The following is a 20,077-nucleotide window of genomic DNA, read 5'->3' as shown; positions in this document are numbered from 1 at the left end:
AAGAGAAGCCAAAGTCACAAACTTACGAACGTCATGGGTACGGTGATAGACCGCAGGCTGGCTGGACCGAATAATCCTGCAGGCGACCTGGGAGACCCGCACCAAGGAACAGGGAAGAAGGGAAACTGGTCCTCCCAAAGCGTGTGCACTGCTACGGAGGCCGCGGCATGAAAAAACGACGAAGAGCCGCAACCGGACACAAAACATGATGCACCTTCGGCCGAACCAACAGAGCATCAACAACCCAAGGACCCCTTCGGAAAGCAGCAGACTCATTCTTCACCAGAAAAGGGGACGGCTGCAAACGAACGAAACGACCACCAGGACCAAAATAACAGAAACCCCTGTGCCAGAGGAGAGCATGAAGCTCCTTGACCCGACCCTCAGAGGCCAATACCAACAAGAAAAGAGCCTTAGAAAAACAGTCCTAAACCGAGAAGGCCACACCACAAACCGAGGTAAAGAGAGAAAAGAGATCATCTGGTCCAACGACCAGGACGCCTTTGGTGGCACATGAGCAGGCTTCAGGTAAAACAACGCCTGAAAAAGCTTGCAGAGAGGAGCAGAAGTGACATCCACCCCAAATGCAAGCTGCAGCTCTGCCAGTGCCGCACAATATTTGTATATGCCGTATTTGGAATAAGCTGAGGGCCTGAAACAACTACGAGAGAAAGGACAAAACAACCCAATCAGAAATCGAAGACAACCTACAAAGAGATAAAAAATGCCGAAAGGACCACCAGGAAATTTCATACGTCACCTGCAAGACGAAATTCGCAGGTGGGCATTTTTTAATGTATGGCGAGCATGTATACTGTGATATATCAATTTCATTACGGTTCATTGTATTGTCCTCTTGTCATGTTAGTAATTTATATTCTAGAACTGTGAGATGTATACCACAGAGGCAAGGGTTTTGTACTTATGTTGGTATATGATGCTTTACTTAATTTCATCTATTCTTATGTATAACGGCTAACCGGTAACGTTTTGAAATTCTCCCTTACCACCCCCTCCCCCTTACCCCCTCGGCGTACTGTCTCCAACCAGTGTTACCATGTCCTGCAGATATGACTTCTCTGTTGACTTATTTATTTATCATGATATATATTTTCTTATGTATTGATTCATTGATATGTATTTTAATGTAAGGTTGTTTATTCCTTACTGTAATGATTTAGGCCTAATAGATTGATAAATGGTTTGATATAAACTTGAGAGATTTGAAGGAAAAAGAGTTGGTTGACTTGCAGATGTAGAAATAGTGTGTTGAGCGGCCCTGCTCTGCCTGAGCCGTCACTAGTTTTTGAGCTTCCTAGACGGGTGGACGTGTTGTCGCCCAGCTCTGGTTTTAGTGGCCTTTTTTTGTGTTATAGATAATTCAGATATTTAAGATTATGCAGTAGTAAGTAAGTAAGTAAGTAATTATCAAAAGAAGGCACCAAACCGGGAAGGCTATGTAGCACCATCAAATGTGCGGAATAATCAGAGGGCGCAAAATATCACCAAGGATGCCAATAAGAGAACAAAAACGCATAAGGCGAATGATATCAAAAGTATCCGAGTCACCAAGAATTCTATTGAGGGACAGGCGACCGCGAGGGGCGGTCGGAAAGCAAGACACACACACTTGTCCTGGAAGTCAGGACATTCAAGAAGGACATGCACGACCGTAAGAGGGACAATGCAATTAGGATAATAAGGAGCAGGGCGGCGCTCCATCAAGTGACCATGGGTTAAGCGAGTATGGCCAATACCCTACCTCGCCAGAGCTGTTTCCCATCCCCGGTTACGGTGGTAGGAGGACGGCCACGAGGAAACACAACATTTAAGAGTACGTAGTTTGTTATCAGTAACAGACGACCAAGAAGCCTGCCAACGGGTAAGGACGGAGGAATGGATAACCGGGTAAAAGTCGGAATATGGAATACCTTTACGAGAGATGGGACAAGAGCGAACAGCTTCCTTGGCGGCAGCATCCGCATGCTCATTTAAAGACACACCAATATGGCTGGGAACCCAACAAAACTCAACCGACTTAAATTTACTGTGAACAAGAAACAGCCAATGCTAGATCTCGACAACTACTGGATGAACCGGATTAAAGGACCCGAGAGCCATGAGGGCATTACGCGAGTCAACAACAACTACAAAGGAAGACTGACAACGAGAAAGCAGGAGACGAAGAGCATAGAGAGTAGCATAAAGCTCCACTGTAAAGATGCTAGTCTCCGGAGGTAAGCGACACATATAAGTGCGATCAGGAAAAACAACAGAGTAGCCAACACCGTTCGCAGACTTAAACCCATCGGTGAAGACAGAAATGGAGCGGGAGTGAGAAGAAAAGTGCTCAAGGAAAAGGCATTTTAGAACCGTAGGAAGGGTAAAAGCTTTAGTGATACGGGTCAAGGATGTACAAAACTGCGGAAGGGGGACTCTCCACGGGGGCAAAGAAGGAACAACACGAGGAGAAACATTAGAAACACGAACGGAAAGAGAATCCTGTAAGCGAGAAAACCGGACAGAAAGAGGGAGGTGGTGAAGAGGAACAGGAACCGCAGGAGGGGTAAAAGTTAAAGCACGACAGAGGCGAGAGGAAGGATGTTGTAAGGACCACGCAAGATAGCGAAGACAGTAGCAATCACGGCGGTCCTGGAGAGACAGGAACATACAAGTGTCAACATACAAGCTAAAGACGGGAGTCGAACGAAAGGCACCAGAACTGAGGCGCAACCCAGTATGGTGCAAAGCATCAAGACGGCGAAGAGTAGAAGGAGAAGCAGATGAGTAAGCAGGGCAACATCGGGCTTAGACAGGACGAGAGAGGAATGTAACGCAAGGAGAGTGCGCCTATCCGCTCCCCAAGAAGTATGGGACAATACCCGACGGAGGGTAAGGGCCTTAGAGCACTCAACAAGGAGGTAAGAGATATGGTAAGACCAAGACAAACGAGTGTCAAGGAATAACCCCAAAAGCTTCACGGAATCTTTGTACTCAAGGGGATGACCATAAAGTGACGAAGAACGACCCGTTTCCGAGTAAAAGACATGGCACAAGTGTTAGTAGTAGAGAACTTGAAGCAATGATCAGTGGCCCAAGACGAAACGTGTGACGGTGTTCCCCCCCATATATTTCTGCCACGCCTGCTGTAAGAGTCATGTCCACTTTACCCGAGCGTTCTCTACGTCCCAGGCATCAGTTTGATATATGTGGGAGAGTGTAGTGTTCTCGTGTTGGCGAGAAATTCGTGAAAGAAAAGTATTTTGGCCTGTGGTATAGGCCCTTTAGGAAGCCAATATGGCACGGGCTCCTCCGTTTTGCCGCCAAAACTGTGTGACGTCAGTGGCACCAGATTGGTCACCGACAGCGATGTGGCACAGGGAGCCAATGAAAACCTCCCTTGGCAAGTATGACGTCACGAAGGAAGGGGGGTCCGGTCATAGTGCCAAGGCGGCGCCATCAGTCTGACACGACACGTCAAGGTGGACGGATGTGTGAAGGTTGATCCTGTCAATCTGACAGTAATACGCCACTCTTGTGGATCTTACGCATCACCCGTAGTCTGCAAGTACGCCGAGAGGTCTTCCTTTATTCCATGTATGGACCAAAGAGAGAATTGATGGAATATTGAGCATCAAGTGCTCCAGGGTCGGGTGCTGTGCAGGTGAAGTCTAGGCAGTATCGTCTGGGACGTCTGATAGCTTCACAGTGACGACGTTGCGGCTAGGCCAATCCACTGGGAAGCAGTGAAAGAAGATACTATTTGGGAATCCGTACGACTGCAGCCGAGACGTAGGCTGGCAGCCGTAGTTGGGAGGAGAAGTTGACGGCCGGGAGACCGACTCCAACCATACAAGACGTGGAGGAGGAGCACGGACCCGCAGAGGACAGAACACGGAGACGACGCGTTTATTTTGGGACGTTGATTGGGTTCCTGGAGGACACGATAGGGTGTGTGTGGGGGCGTTCCCTACACGAGGCGAGAGCCTGGATCAGGAGCTACAACTCAACTCTCACCGGAGGGTAGGTGGAAGTAGGTGATTCTAGTTTCATTCCCAATTCCCCTTAGTCAGCTATATGTTTAGCCCGAGTATTTTTCATGTCGTGAGCAAATCTCACCTAGGTCTATGTCACGGTAGGACACAACTGTGAGAAGTGGGGCTGTAGAAAGCTCTCACAGGATATTTGCGGTGTGTGGATACACCTGTGTTATTATTGAAGAGTTTGCTGTGTTAGTTGATGAATTCTTTCAGGTGACATTTATGGTATAACTTATGCCAGAGAATATATATATATATATAAAGTGAACCAGTTATTGGTGTTAGGCTATGTGCCCAGTATTGATATTATTACTATTATTGATATCTATGATTTATCTATATATATACATGCTTGTGTGTTGAATAATTTCTCATGTGTGCAGTGATCAATTGAATATTCGCCTACGAAAGGAATTACTGAGAACTCCAGTACTATATCTTGTAGCATTCGTTATCATTATATGAAGTACAGTGTGTTACGCCATGATAGTGAATATTATTCATTAATATAGAAATATGTGATTGAGCTCAAGATCAGTGCAGTGAATCATCTGCGTTCTATTGCCATTATAGCAGTAATCATGTTGTGTGTTAATACAGTGATAGTTGAGAATTTAAAGAAACAGGCGTCTCACGGCAGACAAACAGATGAACTAACATTCGCGTGGTGAGAATCGCTCAGCTAATTTTGACATTTGACGCGAGGGGGAGAGCGTGCTGCCATATAGTGTGCCCAAATTATATGTGGAGAGAGAGAGCGTCTCCTGCTTGTACTTGTTCGCCTGTGGGTATATGAATATGATCTCTTGGGTTTTAAGTAAAATACAAAATTCCTTCTCGTTTGTATTAACCCTCCATAATTCTTGCTGCTACCTAACTATTACAAAGGTGAGAGTGATTGATACATACCTGCCTGATATCAGATCTATTGAGTGTGTTCTTGCCGCTGTTACCACAATTCCACGAAACCACTGACGTGTTACTGGACACAGGAAACACCAGTTGGCGACCTTGTGGTTAATAGTAGAGCCCTTGCCGGGGCGGGCACACAGTTGAAAGATCAAACTGTGTCTCCACTCATCTCTAACTACTAAGGCCGGTTGGGGATCGACTGGGGTACTCTCCTGGCGTACAGTGGCGCCGCGAGGATGGAGTGAAGACCCGCAGGGCTACGGTGAGTAACAGTTATCGCTAGTAGTGCGACCGTTGAGAGGACATCTTGTATAATGTTGCTCACCCTCGTATAGTGAACCCCGACACACGGCGACTTTGCCAGGATAACGATCAAGATAAAGGTTGCAGTTGTGGTACTTTGCAGTGGTATTAGGTATCAAGTACAGGTTATCACTCATAGCACAAATTGGAGGATAATAAGGTAACAAGGTTCATTGACACTAGAGATGAGCAGGTGTTGGAGGAGTGCATCAAGGCACAGCTACAATCGATAGCTGACCACTTTGGGATAAAACTGAGATCTTCCAAAGTGGGAGAGAGAAGACTGGAGATCATGGCACAGCTCAGGGCACGAGACGAAGCTTTGGGGAAGGAACGGCCACAAACACCTGCCAGTATGGGAGAACATCTGAGCATTGGTGGAAGCAGCAGGGGGGATCCAGCGGTAGCAGGCGCAGCGTCAAGCTGGAAATATTGAAGCTGCAGCTGGAAGCACAGCTGAGGCGAGAAGAACGCGAGGCACAGCTGTGCAGAGAAGAGCGAGAGGCACAGCTGAAGCGAGAAGAGTGAGAGGCACAGCTGTGCAGAGAAGGGCGAGAGGCACAGCTGAAACGAGAAGAGCGAGAGGCACAGCTGCGCAGAGAAGACCGAGAGGCACAACTGCGCAAGGAGGAGCGTGAGCAACAAGCTCAGTTGAAGCGGGAAGCGCAACTGAAGCGTGAGGAACAAGAGCGAGAAGCACAGCTAAGACGAGAGGAGCGCGAGCTAGAAGCTAGGCTGAAACAGCAGGAGATAGAAGCTAAAGAGGATGTGGAGCTGAAGCGAGCTGAGCTAGGGCTAGCTCCACCTGTTCCGCCACAGCAGGAAGACCGCCGAGTGAGGGAGCGAGATTTGCCGGTCTTTGTACCAAACGAAGCTGAAGGTTTCTTCGACCACTTTGAAAGGGTTGCTACTTTGAAGAAGTGGCCGAGGGCGGAGTGGGCGGAGACGGTTCAGAGTAGGCTCACCGGCGAAGCTCGTGAAGCCTACAACATGCTCGACCTCAGGGAGTGCACCAACTACGATGCTGTAAAGAGAGCTGTGCTCCATTCTTTCAAGCTCACGCCGGAATGCTACAGGAAGAGGTTCAGGGAATGTACCTGATCGCCAGGAAAATCTTATGCGGAGACGGCGAGGGACATGGAGAGGAAGTTCCTGAAGTGGCTGGAGTCTGAAGGAGCGAAGTCCGCTGAGGATGTTAAGAGGCTTATGGTCATGGAGAAGTTTATGTCCGTACTCTCTCCTGAGATCAGGGTTAGAGTAAAGGAGGCGGACATAAAGGACCTGAGGGCCGCAGCCGACAGAGCTGACATGCTGGAAGAAGCCTTGCGCCCGCGCCGAGAAGGACAGCACCGACCGCCCGTATACTCCAAATATGGCAGAAATTATAGAAGGACGGACGGATGGAGGACAGGAGCGAGTTCTCCCAAGTCCCACCCCTCGAGTGGAGACAGCAGAGGACCGAAGGGTGCGGTGGAGCCAGTAAAGAAGTCCCAAGCTGAGAGCTCAGGAGCTGTTACTGCGACGAAGGAGTCGATGGATGGCGCGAGGAAGACACACGGAGCACGGCCTCTGGAGGCGGTGCCAGGGCGAGCGGTGGTGGATGGTCTCCGACGGGGAAGCTTCGCTGCTTCAATTGTGGGGGATTCGGACACTTCTCGCGGGACTGCAGACGCCCTAAGCAGCGGGGGAACGTTGCTTTCGTGTGGGTCGAGGATCAGATGGCCGAGAGGGTGCGGGATGAACCCGAACTGAGTGGGGAGAAAAGAGTTCACCCATTCGTGTGTGAGGGAACCGTAAGGATGGGGGATGCAGACCCCATCCCGGTGAAGATATTGAGAGACACTGGGGCAGATTTTACCCTGGTGAGCAAAACCCTGTTCCCCGAGGGTTACGAGAGTACCAGTGTGGGGGTGGCAAGTGTGACCACCTACACCAGGTGACTCTGAATTCTGATTATGGCTGCCAGACCCTAGTGGTGGGGGTCTGTGCATTAATGCCCAAGATGGAGGCACAAGTCATCTTGGGAAATGACGCATGTGGAGGATGTGTCCTCCCGAATCTCGTGAAGGGCGAGGAGTGCTTGGAGCACTATAAGGAGAAAGGCGGAGTGTTAGACGCCTGTGGGGACGAGAAGGGAGTTGCCGTGGTGGCGTTCCCTGTATGCGCTGTGGTCCCAAGGCGGTGCGACGGACACGGAGGGAGTGAACCTGATGGGGCTGAGGAGACGTCCGACAGCCTGGGAATCGATCACCTGTTCGTGGGACCCGGAGAACGAGTGGAGGGCGAAGGCAGCCCGGATGGTGAGTTACAGGTGACCCTCGCCAGTTCTCTCGGAGTGGACCGCACTCGTCTTGGAGAGTTGCAGCAGATAGAGTTCCCCGAATTAATTCATGAGGCCAAAGGAGGACGTGTTGGTCCTGAGAGTGCCACTCATTTTTACATACAGGACGGCACGCTGATGAGACAGTGGAGGCCTGTGAGGATGGAGGCCGGAGAAGAGTCTCTAGGTACGTGACATCAGGTAGTGTTGCCGGCCCGGTGCAGAGCGGCAGTGTTGGATCTGTCGCACTCTGTGGACTCTGCAGGTAACCTGGGGGTGACTAAGACGCTGCGAAGGATCAGGGATCATTTCTACTGGCCAGGTATGGACGACGATGTGAGGCGTTATTGTAAGACGTGCTTACTGTGCCAGATGGCAGGGAAGAGCCAACCCGCGATACCGTTGGTCCCTGTTCCTGCGTTTGGGCCTGCATTCGAGCGTCTGTTGGTCGACGGGGTGAGACCGTTGCCACGGACGAAACGAGGAAATACCTACCTGATGACGATCATGTGTGCGTCCACCAGATTTCCAGAAGCCGTCCCGATGCGACGTTTGACGTCGAGAGGAGTAGCCGGGCAGCTACAACGATTTTTCTCTTGGGTGGGGATGCCCAGAGAAATTCAGACGGACTGTGGAAGTATATTCCGGTCTTAGTGGTTTAGACAGACTGTAGAGGGAACCACATTCAAAGTGCCCGCCAAGGAGACATTTTACAGTATAGGCAGGGCTGTGCCCTGATTAGTGGACGACGACGGCGCACGGCCTACCCGCGCGGCAGCCCGCGCAGGCCGAGTGGGCCAGATTTGAACTGCATGTAACCCAACGCGGACGACGCCTGCACGGCACCACTGGCACTTAGGATATGTGCCCATAGGACCCCTAAGAGGCATTGACTCCCTCTGTCCTACCCTTCCTGAGGAGCCTAGACTTGCTCCACCTACCCTACCAGCCCTTCCTCTCCCTACGACGACAGTTCCAGGTGAAATATTACTGTACTATTGTTGTAACACGTGGGTCACCTCTACATTGGGGCAGTGAGTAAACGTTCCCACGCGGTGATCAAGAGGACCTCGCCAAGATATCTGCATCATCGTTCTGCCGACTTCAGTCAAGACGTCTTAGATAGTGTTCAACGGTTCCAGTCTCGAATTACTGGCTTTGGTTGCACCATAGATGTTCTTCGGTTTGTTGTTCAATAGCGGTGCCCAAGATATTTCAACCCCTGTTTTTTTTGTGCATATGTTTTATTCCACATCTCGTGCAATCCCCCAAGATTCTCCATAAGTTCCAGTTATCAGTGTTTTATACGGATTATTTCTCCGGATTTGTTGCATTTTATTGTCTTGTCCCCCAAGCACCGATTCCCGCGGCCCCCAAGTTTTTTGAAGAAGGGGAGACGAGTACCACCATTCACACGGAATACGGGCCACCGTTCATGAGCATACCCGACCTGTATTGTTTACGAATCCGCTCGCGGAGGATTTCAGGCTGTCGTTCCCGAGCGCATCCGTCTCCAGCGTGTTTACTACAGCGACGCTGGTCCCAGCTCTGCAGGGTGCTTGCTACAGGTCTGTTATTTTCTCATCTCTACTGTTAACTAGACGTAACCTGTTCTAGGCTTTCTACAGAAGTAACGGCTCAAGGGGAAGAGATACATTAAGTGAGCCAGTGAGTTTGTGTTCATACCAGATTTAAGGTGGCTGGTGATCCGCCCTGCACACAGTTCCACACGTTCACCTGAAAAAAGTGTTTTTGAGAACCCTCAGCCCAGTGCTTATGAAAATCAAGCACATTGCTTGTCAAAGTTCCTCAAAGTGCCTGCCATATCAGATTTTCCAGCTTTGCAAGTGCAGTAAGTGCCCAGTTTTTGTCTAAGCCTCAAGGGATTTAGGTACCAATTAAGTGTGCAGTGTTTTATGTTGCTTGAAACCCACCTGGCCCCATCATTTACATTATTGACTGTGCAGTGCTTATTTTTCCTTGTGGAACATTTATCCCTATCTCTGAACATTGGAACCTTAAGTGTGGCCATTGGTGTCTTGTGTTTTTTTTTTTTTTTTTTTTGTTGTATACATGTGAGGTGCCTGGCCCCAGATCTAAGGCTTATTACCAGGTGTGGCACGATATATCAGAGCTTTAACTTTCGACACCAGCACAATGGCTCTAATCAAGATAAACTCTGCTTCGGCTGCTGAGCTGCAGCTGCTACCGGGTGTAGGAGATAAATTGGCCGCTCGCATTATCAAGTTTCGGCATCGCCACGTGATCACGGAGGACAACATTTATGATATCAACCGCCTTCGGGCCAAACCCGAGTTGATGGCTGCTATATCGTTTGAGGTGGACCCGTCCCAACAGGGCCCCGGGCCCTTAGGTCAGGGGGCAGGAAGTCGTTCATCGTCCTCGTCCAGCGAAACGGGAACCCGCCACTCCTCTAGGGGTGCCGCCAGCAGCAGCCAACGTGGACGTCGACCTCAGTCACCAGCTTACTCCAGGGCTAGTGGCCAGCAAGGTACTCGGCAGGGGAGCCCCTCCCGCCATCGATCGGCTCGATCAAGGAGACGGACAGCTCGACACTCGTCACACAGCTCTCTGACTTCCGATTCGGATGCCTCTCTATCCCGCAGCAGGCGGACAGGTTATCGCCAACAGAAAGAGACCTTCCGCACGCCACCTCAGGCGTTGGACTATGACGGGAAGTCAGATTGGGCCACCTTCTACCGCCGTTTCACGTCTTATGCCTCGGAAAAGGACTGGAGCGGACCTATGTTATTGACACAGTTAGGGTGGTGCCTCAAGGGTAAGGCAAGTGATTTTTACAATTACTTACTGGACAGAGAACCGTCGATCGATTATAATCGCATGATGCATAAGATGATCAAGCGATTTGGCGATAGGGAAGTTCTGGATGTAGCCATGATGAAGTTTAACCAGGCTCAGCAGGAACCAGAAGAGGATATCGCTGATTGGGCAGATAGGGCCCATCACTTGGCTCATCGGGCCTACAAACATGTGCCACGATGGGAAGTGGAACAAATCGCAGTAATGAGATTTGGCCAGGGATTACAGGATAAGAGTCTGGCAGGATACATTTCCAATGCGAGGAACTCCTCCATGGAGGAGGCTATCGATCGGGCCCAAACCTTCCAGCACAATGCCATAGCGATCCACGGTTCCTCAGGTTCCAAAGGATACGACTCCCATCACCGAGTGCCCCAAGGTCCAGCAGTGCGAGTGAATGCAGTGGGAAGGTACTCCCAGTATGAGCGGCCACCCAGGAGTAATGACGCTTCTCGGCGCTCGACACTCGCCCTTCCCAGCTCCCCAGGCACGTCACCGGCTACCAGCTCTTCAGGTTTTGGAATCAACACTTGCCGACCATCGAGTGCGGGCTCGCATCCTTTATCTTCCAGGGGCGTGGAGGCGAAGTTGGACACCTTGGTAGCAGGTATCTCAGAGACCAACGGGAGATTGGACCAGGTGTGTGAGAGTTTGAGGCACCTTACAGTTGCTCTTATGTCACCACAGCATCGCCGTAGCCCATCCCCTAGGCGACCTGTTCAGTGCTACAGGTGTGGGAAAGAGGGTCATTTTGCTCGGGACTGTGAGGAATCCGAAAGGGATGAGGAAGCAGTCCGCCAGCACGGGGACACCTCGGGCAACAGGCCACATGTTTCATTCAAGGACCAGAATTCGTCTTTAAACGCTGCCGGGTCGGCTCATTCGGTCTAAATCCGACCCAGTGCATAACAGGCCAAGGAGGGGCATCGGAGCAAGATGCTGACCAGATATTGTCTAGAGGTGTGGAAGACATCTCGGCTCACACTGACAGGGGGGACATGGACATTAGCACATCAGACACATACAACCAGCAGAGTTTGGTTATGCTAAGTGAGAACTCGTCAAGTGAGGCTCCTTCAGGAATCCAATGCAGGACAAAAGTGGCAATTCGGGACCATGCCACTACTGAACAAACAGGTCTGGATCAGGAAGCAAAGCAAAATTCTCACAGGAAGTGGGGCCCGTTAAGACACAATGTGGAAAGGAGGGCTCAGAAGAAAATAAAGAATGAACTAGCATTTGGTCAGTTCTTGGAAGGCATAGATCCAATTGCTTTCCCTTGGGATCCTGGGGGTGAGATGTGGGAAGAGGGTTGCTCTGTCAAAGGACTCACATTCAAGGAGCAGCGCTTCGGTGCGAGGAATATTGTTAGGACAGAGTAAATTCCTAAGAGTGAAGCTGAAAAGAAAAAAAAAAGAAAAAAGGAAAGGGAATAGTGTAGTGTATGCAATGTTGAAACAGTTCGTGTATAGTGCAAAGATAATACGGGTAATAATCGTAATGTTCGTGTACAGTGCAAAGATAATACGGGTAATAATTGTAATAGGACCCATTCATGAAACCAGACTTTTTTACAAAAAAGACATGTTGTATATAGTGAAACGTTTTCCCTCCAACATACCCATTGTTCTATAGGGACGGGAGGAGTGTAGAGGGAACCACATTCAAAGTGCCCGCCAAGGAGACATTTTACAGTATAGGCAGGGCTGTGCCCTGATTAGTGGACGACGACGGCGCACGGCCTACCCGCGCGGCAGCCCGCGCAGGCCGAGTGGGCCAGATTTGAACTGCATGTAACCCAACGCGGACGACGCCTGCACGGCACCACTGGCACTTAGGATATGTGCCCATAGGACCCCTAAGAGGCATTGACTCCCTCTGTCCTACCCTTCCTGAGGAGCCTAGACTTGCTCCACCTACCCTACCAGCCCTTCCTCTCCCTACGACGACAGTTCCAGGTGAAATATTACTGTACTATTGTTGTAACACGTGGGTCACCTCTACAAGACCGTGACAAGTTGGGAGTGACTCAGATTCGGTCGTCGCCCTACCGACCGCAGTCGCAAGGGGCGATCGAAAGGTTTCACTCCACCTTGAAGACCGTTCTGAGAGTCTTCTGCGCAGAGCAGGGAGCTGAGTGGTATGAGGCAGTATACCCCGCATTGTTTGCCAAACGTAACGCGGTGGTAGAATCGTTAGGTTTCTCACCTTTCCAGCTGGTGTATGGACACGAGGTGCGAAGTCCTCTGTCCATGCTGAAGGAACAATGGACACCAGGAGTGACCGTGGGAACGGTCAATGAATACGTTCAAAAGTTCAAGGAGCGTCTCACTCTAGCAAAGGAACTTGCTGGAAAACATCTGAGGGAGGCGCAGCGTAAGATGTCGGACTGGTACGACAAGAGAGCTACGCCGAGGGAGTTCCAGGTTGGGTCCCAGGTGATGGTATTGCTGCCGGGTAAGAGTAGAGTGACCGAGTCGCGGTTCGAGGGACCGTACCAGGTGCTACGGCGGTTGGGTCCTGTAACGTATGAAATCGGTAAGCCGGATAGATCCCACAAAAAACAGGTGTGTCATGTAGACCGCCTGAAGCCTTTCTTCCCTGAGGAAGGAGGATCCGCCGAGCAGGACGGAACGATGTCTCAAGACCCCCAGCAGAAGATGATTTTGTGCATGCAAGTGAATCAGGAACTTCCAGAGGAGGAAGGAAAGTGGTCCAGGGCGGACGGAACCCGTCTCACCAATTCGGAGAGTTTGGCGAAGATCGAGGACAAGCTACAACACCTGGAAGGGCAACAGAGCGCGGACCTGACGAACCTACTAAGGGAGAATGCCTCTCTCTCTTTACCGACGTGCCCCGACGACACAAAAGTGTAACATACGAGGTGGAGGTGAGGGACGCCAGGCCCGTCAAGCAGAGCGCGTATAGGGTAAGCCCGGAGAAGCGAGAGCTGATGAGGAAGGAGGTAGAGTATCTTCTTGAGAACGACCTTGCAGAGCCTAGCAACAGTGAGTGGAGTTCCCCATGCTTGTTAGTGAAGAAAAGCGATGGTACATTCCGCTTTTGTACAGACTACAGAAAGGTAAACTCCATCACTGTGGCAGACTCTCACCCCATGCCAAGGGTGAGCGATTGCATCGACCAGGTGGGCAGTGCAAGGTACGTATCCAAGGTCGATCTACTCAAGGGGTACTACCAGATCTCATTGACTCCCGCGGCCAGGAAAATATCAGCTTTCGCAACACCGGACGGGCTGTACCAATACAAGGTGTTACCCTTTGGAATGAAAAACAGCGGTAGCTGTTTCCAGCGCATGATGAATGAGTTGCTAAGGGGGGCCGAAGGCTGCACAGTATACATCGATGACATCGTAGTGTACGCCGACGATTGGAAGACACACCTGGAAAGACTCAAAGAATTGTTCAGGAGGCTAGAGGAGGCTAACTTAACTGTAAACATAGCCAAGAGCGAGTTTGGGAAGGCCCACTTAGAGTACCTTGGCTTTATCATCGGCCAAGGAGAAGTAACCACTGTAGATCACAAAGTGTCAGCTATTAAGGAATACCCCGTGCCCAGAACGCGTAAAGAGTTGTTAAGGTATCTCGGGATGATAGGATACTATCGTGGGTTCTGCAGGAATTTTTCCATGGTAGCGCATCCCCTGACCGAGCTACTCTCCAAGAATGTGCGATGGAGATGGGGAGAGGCCTGCTAGGAGTCTTTTGAGAAGACCAAGAAATTGTTGACGGAGGCCCTGGTATTAATATCCCCAGATTTATCAGCCAGATTCATCCTGTACGTGGACGCCAGCGACGTTGGGATAGGGGCCATGTTGGCTCAAGAAAGGAGTGAGGTACATAGACCAGTAGCTTTCTACTCTAAGAAGTTTGTGAAATACCAGCGGGCCTATAGTACCGTTGAGAAAGAGGCATTGGCGCTAGTTATGGCCCTGAAGCACTTCGATGTGTACGTGGGAGGAGGGGCGGGACCTGTTCTTGTGTTCACAGATCATAACCCTCTAACCTTTTTGTACAAAATGAAGAACTCCAACCAACGTCTGACGAGATGGGCGTTGCTACTGCAGGAGTACTGGCTGGACATCAAGCACATCAGGGGGAAGGACAACGTGGTTGCGGATGCCCTGTCCCGTATACACTAATCAGACATGACTCTTATTTTAAGGGGAGGGGTATGTGACGGTGTTCCCCCCCTTATATTTCTCCCACGCCTGCTGTAAGAGTCATGTCCACTTTACCCAAGCGTTCTCTACGTCGCAGGCATCAGTTTGATATATGTGGGAGAGTGTAGTGTTCTCGTGTTGGCGAGAAATTCGTGAAAGAAAAGTATTTTGGCCTGTGGTATAGGCCCTATAGGAAGCCAATATGGCGCGGGCTCCTCCGTTTTGCCGCCAAAACTGTGAGACGTCAGTGGCACCAGATTGGTCACCGACAGCAATGTGGCACAGGGAGCCAATAAAAACCTCCCTTGGCAAGTATGACGTCACGAAGGAAGGGGGGGTCCGGTCATAGCGCCTCGGCGGCGCCATCAGTCTGACACGACACGTCAAGGTGGACGGATGTGTGAAGGTTGATCCTGTCAATCTGACAGTAATACGTCACTCCCGTGGATCTTACGTGTCACCGTACGTGTCTTACGTACGTCTGCATGTACGCCGAGAGGTCTTCCTTCATTCCATGTGTGGACCGAAGAGGGAATTGACGGAATATTGAGCATCAAGTGCTCCAGGGTCGGGTGCTGTGCAGGTGAAGTCTAGGCAGTATCGTCTGGGACGTCTGATAGCTTCACAGTGACGACGTAGTGGCTGGGCCAATCCACTGGGAAGCAGTGAAAGAAGATACTAATTGGGAATCCGTATGACTGCAGCCGAGACGTAGGTTGGCAGCCGTAGTTGGGAGGAGAAGTTGACGGCCGGGAGACCGACTCCAACCCTACAAGACGTGGAGGAGGAGCACGGCCCCTCGGAGGACAGAACACGAAGACGACGCGTTTATTTTGGGACGTTGATTGGGTTCCTGGAGGACACGACAGGGTGTGTGTGGGGGCGTTCCCTACATGAGGCGAGAGCCTGGACCAGGAGCTACAACTCAACTCTCACCGGAGGATAGGTGGAAGTAGGTGATTCTAGTTTCCCTCCCAATTCCCCTTTAGTCAGCTATATATTTAGCCCGAGTATCTTTCATGTCGTGAGCAAGTCTCACCTAGGTCAATGTCACAGTTGGACACAACTGTGAGAAGTGGGGCTGTAGAAAGCTCTCACAGGATATTTGCGGTGTGTAGATACACCTGTGTTATTATTGAAGAGTTTGCTGTGTTAGTTGATGAATTCTTTCAGGTGACATTTATGGTATAACTTATGCCAGAGAATATATATATATATATATATATATATATATATATATATATATATATATATATATATATATATATATATATATATATATATATATATATATATATATATATATATATATATATATAAGCCTATACTTGCATAAACCACAAGTGAAGATTAATAATCTTTGGAACAACACCCACCAGTGGGACTCGAACCCAGAAAGCACAACTACCTTCCAGTAGCTGGCATAACTAGTATGCTTTAACCCACTACGCCATCAGACCTTACAAAAGAAGTAGATAGTTCGAGATATATATATATCTCAAACATCTCCACCTCCCGAAGGCACCAGATGAGTGAGGGGTCAGTCTGCATTTTTCGTCAAGCCACAGTCAATGTGAGAGAACTCGTGTCCAGCTTATAAGCCTATACTTGCATAAACCACAAGTGAAGATTAATAATCTTTGGAACAACACCCACCAGTGGGACTCGAACCCAGAAAGCACAACTACCTTCCAGTAGCTGGCATAACTAGTATGCTTTACCCCACTACGCCATCAGACCTTACAAAAGAAGTAGATAGTTCGAGATATATATATATCTCAAACATCTCCACCTCCCGAAGGCACCAGATGAGTGAGGGGTCAGTCTGCATTTTTCGTCAAGCCACTGTCAATGTGAGAGAACTCGTGTCCAGCTTATAAGCCTATACTTGCATAAACCACAAGTGAAGATTAATAATCTTTGGAACAACACCCACCAGTGGGACTCGAACCCAGAAAGCACAACTACCTTCCAGTAGCTGGCATAACTAGTATGCTTTAACCCACTACGCCATCAGACCTTACAAAAGAAGTAGATAGTTCGAGATATATATATATCTCAAACATCTCCACCTCCCGAAGGCACCAGATGAGTGAGGGGTCAGTCTGCATTTTTCGTCAAGCCACTGTCAATGTGAGAGAACTCGTGTCCAGCTTATAAGCCTATACTTGCATAAACCACAAGTGAAGATTAATAATCTTTGGAACAACACCCACCAGTGGGACTCGAACCCAGAAAGCACTCTCTGCTGAAAAGAGGCAGAGAGAACGGTACCAAGGCGCACCCGAAAAGAACGACGAGAGAGGAAGCTGCGGAGAAAGAGAGGGAGATGACCATGAAGGTCAAAAGAATGAAGCTGGGATAGAATATTTATGCAGTAGTAGATGCCATGAATCAGATACTACCGTTGTACACTATGGTACTGATTCCTAACCTCACTGATTAATGAGTGTGACACCACCATCCTGGATTTATCGTTGCAGCATACTAGGGGCTAGTGTACCACTAGCCCCTATACCTATGCTGAGTACCTGTACCTATCTTGAGATAACCCTGTACCTATCTTGAGATAACCCTGTGCCTATCTTGAGATAACCTCAAGATAACCACTGCTCCAGGATAGAGCCTGGTGTCAGCTAGTCCCGAGGGTGTGCAGTTTAAGGTCTGTTGATGATCTTGCAAAGCTTAAAGAAACTGGATAATGTCATAGAATGGGAATTGTAAAGACTCGTAGTTTTCTTGTTAGTTTTATAGTGACCTATGTTATAAGCCCGAGTAAACTGGATTATTTTTGCTAGCCTTTTTATACCATAGACACATATTGGTTATTTGCCAGGCTATGGATTCCAGCGATGCTGGGAGCATGAGGTCATAACACCCACCGCGACCAGTCCAGCCGAAATGCATCGAACCTGACGGCCTCTTAGTCTGGGAAATGCGCTACATACACTGGAAGACGCCTCGAACATGTCGATATGAAGAGGTTCACCTCCGGGCGCCTGTACGTCTGGCAGAGCCAACTGAACGAATCAGTGTCCATTGACCGTCCATTGCGTGGATATGGGAATAAGCAGAGACAGGCCATCTGCCAGGACGTTTGACACCCCCTGAACGTGGACCACCAGGAGAGCAAAACCCCGAGAACTCAGCAGCAGAGTCACCCAAAGCGACCAGACACAAAGAGCCAAGGACCACTTCGAACCCCCGCGGTTAAGACAATAAACCACAGGGAAGCAGTCTGAATGGAGCCAGATTAATGCTTCGCAAGCGACATGAACCCAATAAAGTGAATGCCACACCGACACAAACTCCCGCGCCATATTGTGAGCCCGACGGAAGGATGGACCCCACCGACCCTGGCTGGCTTGGTGAGCACTGGTAACAAAAACATAGCCTAGAGACGAGGCATCCTTGAACACATCGAATGAGGGCTCGGGGAGGCGCCACGGCACAGAACCCTGAAAAACCCGCAGAAGAAGCCGACGACGCAGCAGCCAACGCAAGACTCCCAGGATCCACACCCAGCAATTGCAAGAGCAGTGTAAGGGACGTCCCCAAAGAAACCAGAACAGCCGCCGAAGCCAGATCCGGCCCAACGAGTTGACTAGCACGGCGAAGTTAAGGCTCCTGCACAGCCGCCCGAACAATCGACATGTGACCCTAGTGCCCTCCAAAAACAGCCATAGGCAGGACCGCAGCCGCAACAATGCCACAGGAGGGAGAGACAAGGAAGCAGTCCGAGAGTCTCAAACAAGACCAAGCAAAGTTCAAACCTGAGAGGAAACCAAATGGGACTTCCCCCAGTTCACCAAGAACCCGAACCCGGCGAGCTGGTAAAGAATCAAATACCTGGCGAGAAGACACACGGATTGGCTGGGAGCATACACCAGCCAATCGTAGAGTTAAGCCAGAACCCAAATCCCTAACAGACTCAAACGGGTCACCAAGACCCGGGTAAGGCATGTGAACACGTGAGGTGCCAGATTTAAACTGAAAGGAAGGCAACGAAAGCGGTAAGCCTGTCGCCGAATGACAAAATCGAGCCAGTCCCTGAACCCCTGATGAATCGGGACGTGCCAATACACGTCCCGGAGGTCCAGAGACACCATCCAGGCACCCTGCACCAAAAGCAGCTGGACCTGAGACAAGAGTGGTCATCCGAAAGGAGGGGCAAAAGACCCAGGGGTTCAGACGAGACAAGTCTAGTATGAATCACAGAGCCGCAAAGTCCCGTTTCGGAACTGAAAGCAAGTAGGAAACCCACTTGAAGGATGTTGTCATTTCGACCACGCCCAAGCAAACCCACTCCAAGATGACCTGAGACAGCGCAGGGGGAGAGATCTGCCCAACAAGCCCCGATCCCCCCAAAGGAAGACGAACCAACTAATGCCATTGCAGTCCGGAGGAAACGACCCGAAATGCCCACTAATCGTGGGACCAGGCAAGAGCAAACAGTGTAAACCTCCCCCTATTGCCCCATCAACGGGGCGAACCGCAAAAGGGTAGACAACCCCCTACAAGAGCCCGACTGAGGCTCAGAACGATCACTGCACAGACCACACGTAGCTTTCTTCAAAGGAAGGGACGGTCCCGAATCTGGCACAACTGGCTTACGACGACCAAAGGAACCCCGAGACCTGGCAGAAAATGCACCACCGCAGACTGCAAACAGCAACAGACAAAAAGGAGATGAAAATCTAAGAGCCAGGGCCCAAGCCGATTCCAAAGAGTGGACAAGCACCGCCAGTCGGCACGAGAGGTGAGAAGCAAAAACAGTGACACCGCCTCCTTCAGAATCGGCGCAAACAATTCAACAAGGCAACCAACGCCCGAGCTGCTGAAGCACCGGACAACGGCCCTTATCCCAGCTACTCCACATCCTCCCTAAACCAGGTCCAGCAGGGAAAAGATGCATAAGACCGAAGCCAAATGCCCTTTGGGCATGCAAATCCACGGCCACCAGGGAAAAGATGCATAAGACCGAAGCCAAATGCCCTTTGGGCGTGCAAATCCACGGCCACCAGGGACTCTGAAAGGGAGGGAACCTACACATGAAGCTGCATCTGTCCAATATCGCGAGGAGGGATGGGGGCGAACAAGCACGCATTGAGGTGTTCAAACTCGACCCCCCCCCCCCCCAAAGGTAAACCTGAAGGACTGTAGTCAACACCCACCGTTCAAGCGCGCGGGTCTGACAGAACGAATGCCACAGCCCCTAACGAAAAGAAAGGGCAGTCTGCCAGCCAGGAAGACTCTGGCAACTCGTAACGCACCTAGTAAGAAAACGAGGAGCCAAACTCGAAAGAAGAAGGATCCATTATCGAGTCGTAATCTGGTTCTCGCATTAGGTAAGCCGCAAGGGCCTCCCGTACCACCTTCGGTGTGATGTGGGAAGCTGAAAGCCTCTGGAAGAAGGGAACCGAAGAACCCAAGGGAACCCGGAACCGAACCTGGGGAGGAGTTGAACTCATATCAAATTCG

The 20,077-nt window shown here is 50.2% G+C and overlaps 1 protein-coding gene across 1 annotated transcript in view; it reads right to left on the bottom strand.

The window, feature by feature from the left end:
* The window catches only part of LOC123756213 (uncharacterized), a 197,747-nt gene that overhangs the window by 51,322 nt on the left and 126,348 nt on the right, over positions 1–20,077 (bottom strand). The window lies entirely within an intron of this gene.

Source organism: Procambarus clarkii, chromosome 36 (genome assembly GCF_040958095.1).
Source record: "Procambarus clarkii isolate CNS0578487 chromosome 36, FALCON_Pclarkii_2.0, whole genome shotgun sequence".
NCBI lineage: Eukaryota > Metazoa > Arthropoda > Malacostraca > Decapoda > Cambaridae > Procambarus > Procambarus clarkii.
Note: the sequence above shows the minus strand (reverse complement) of the source record. Positions and strands in the feature narration are given on the sequence as shown.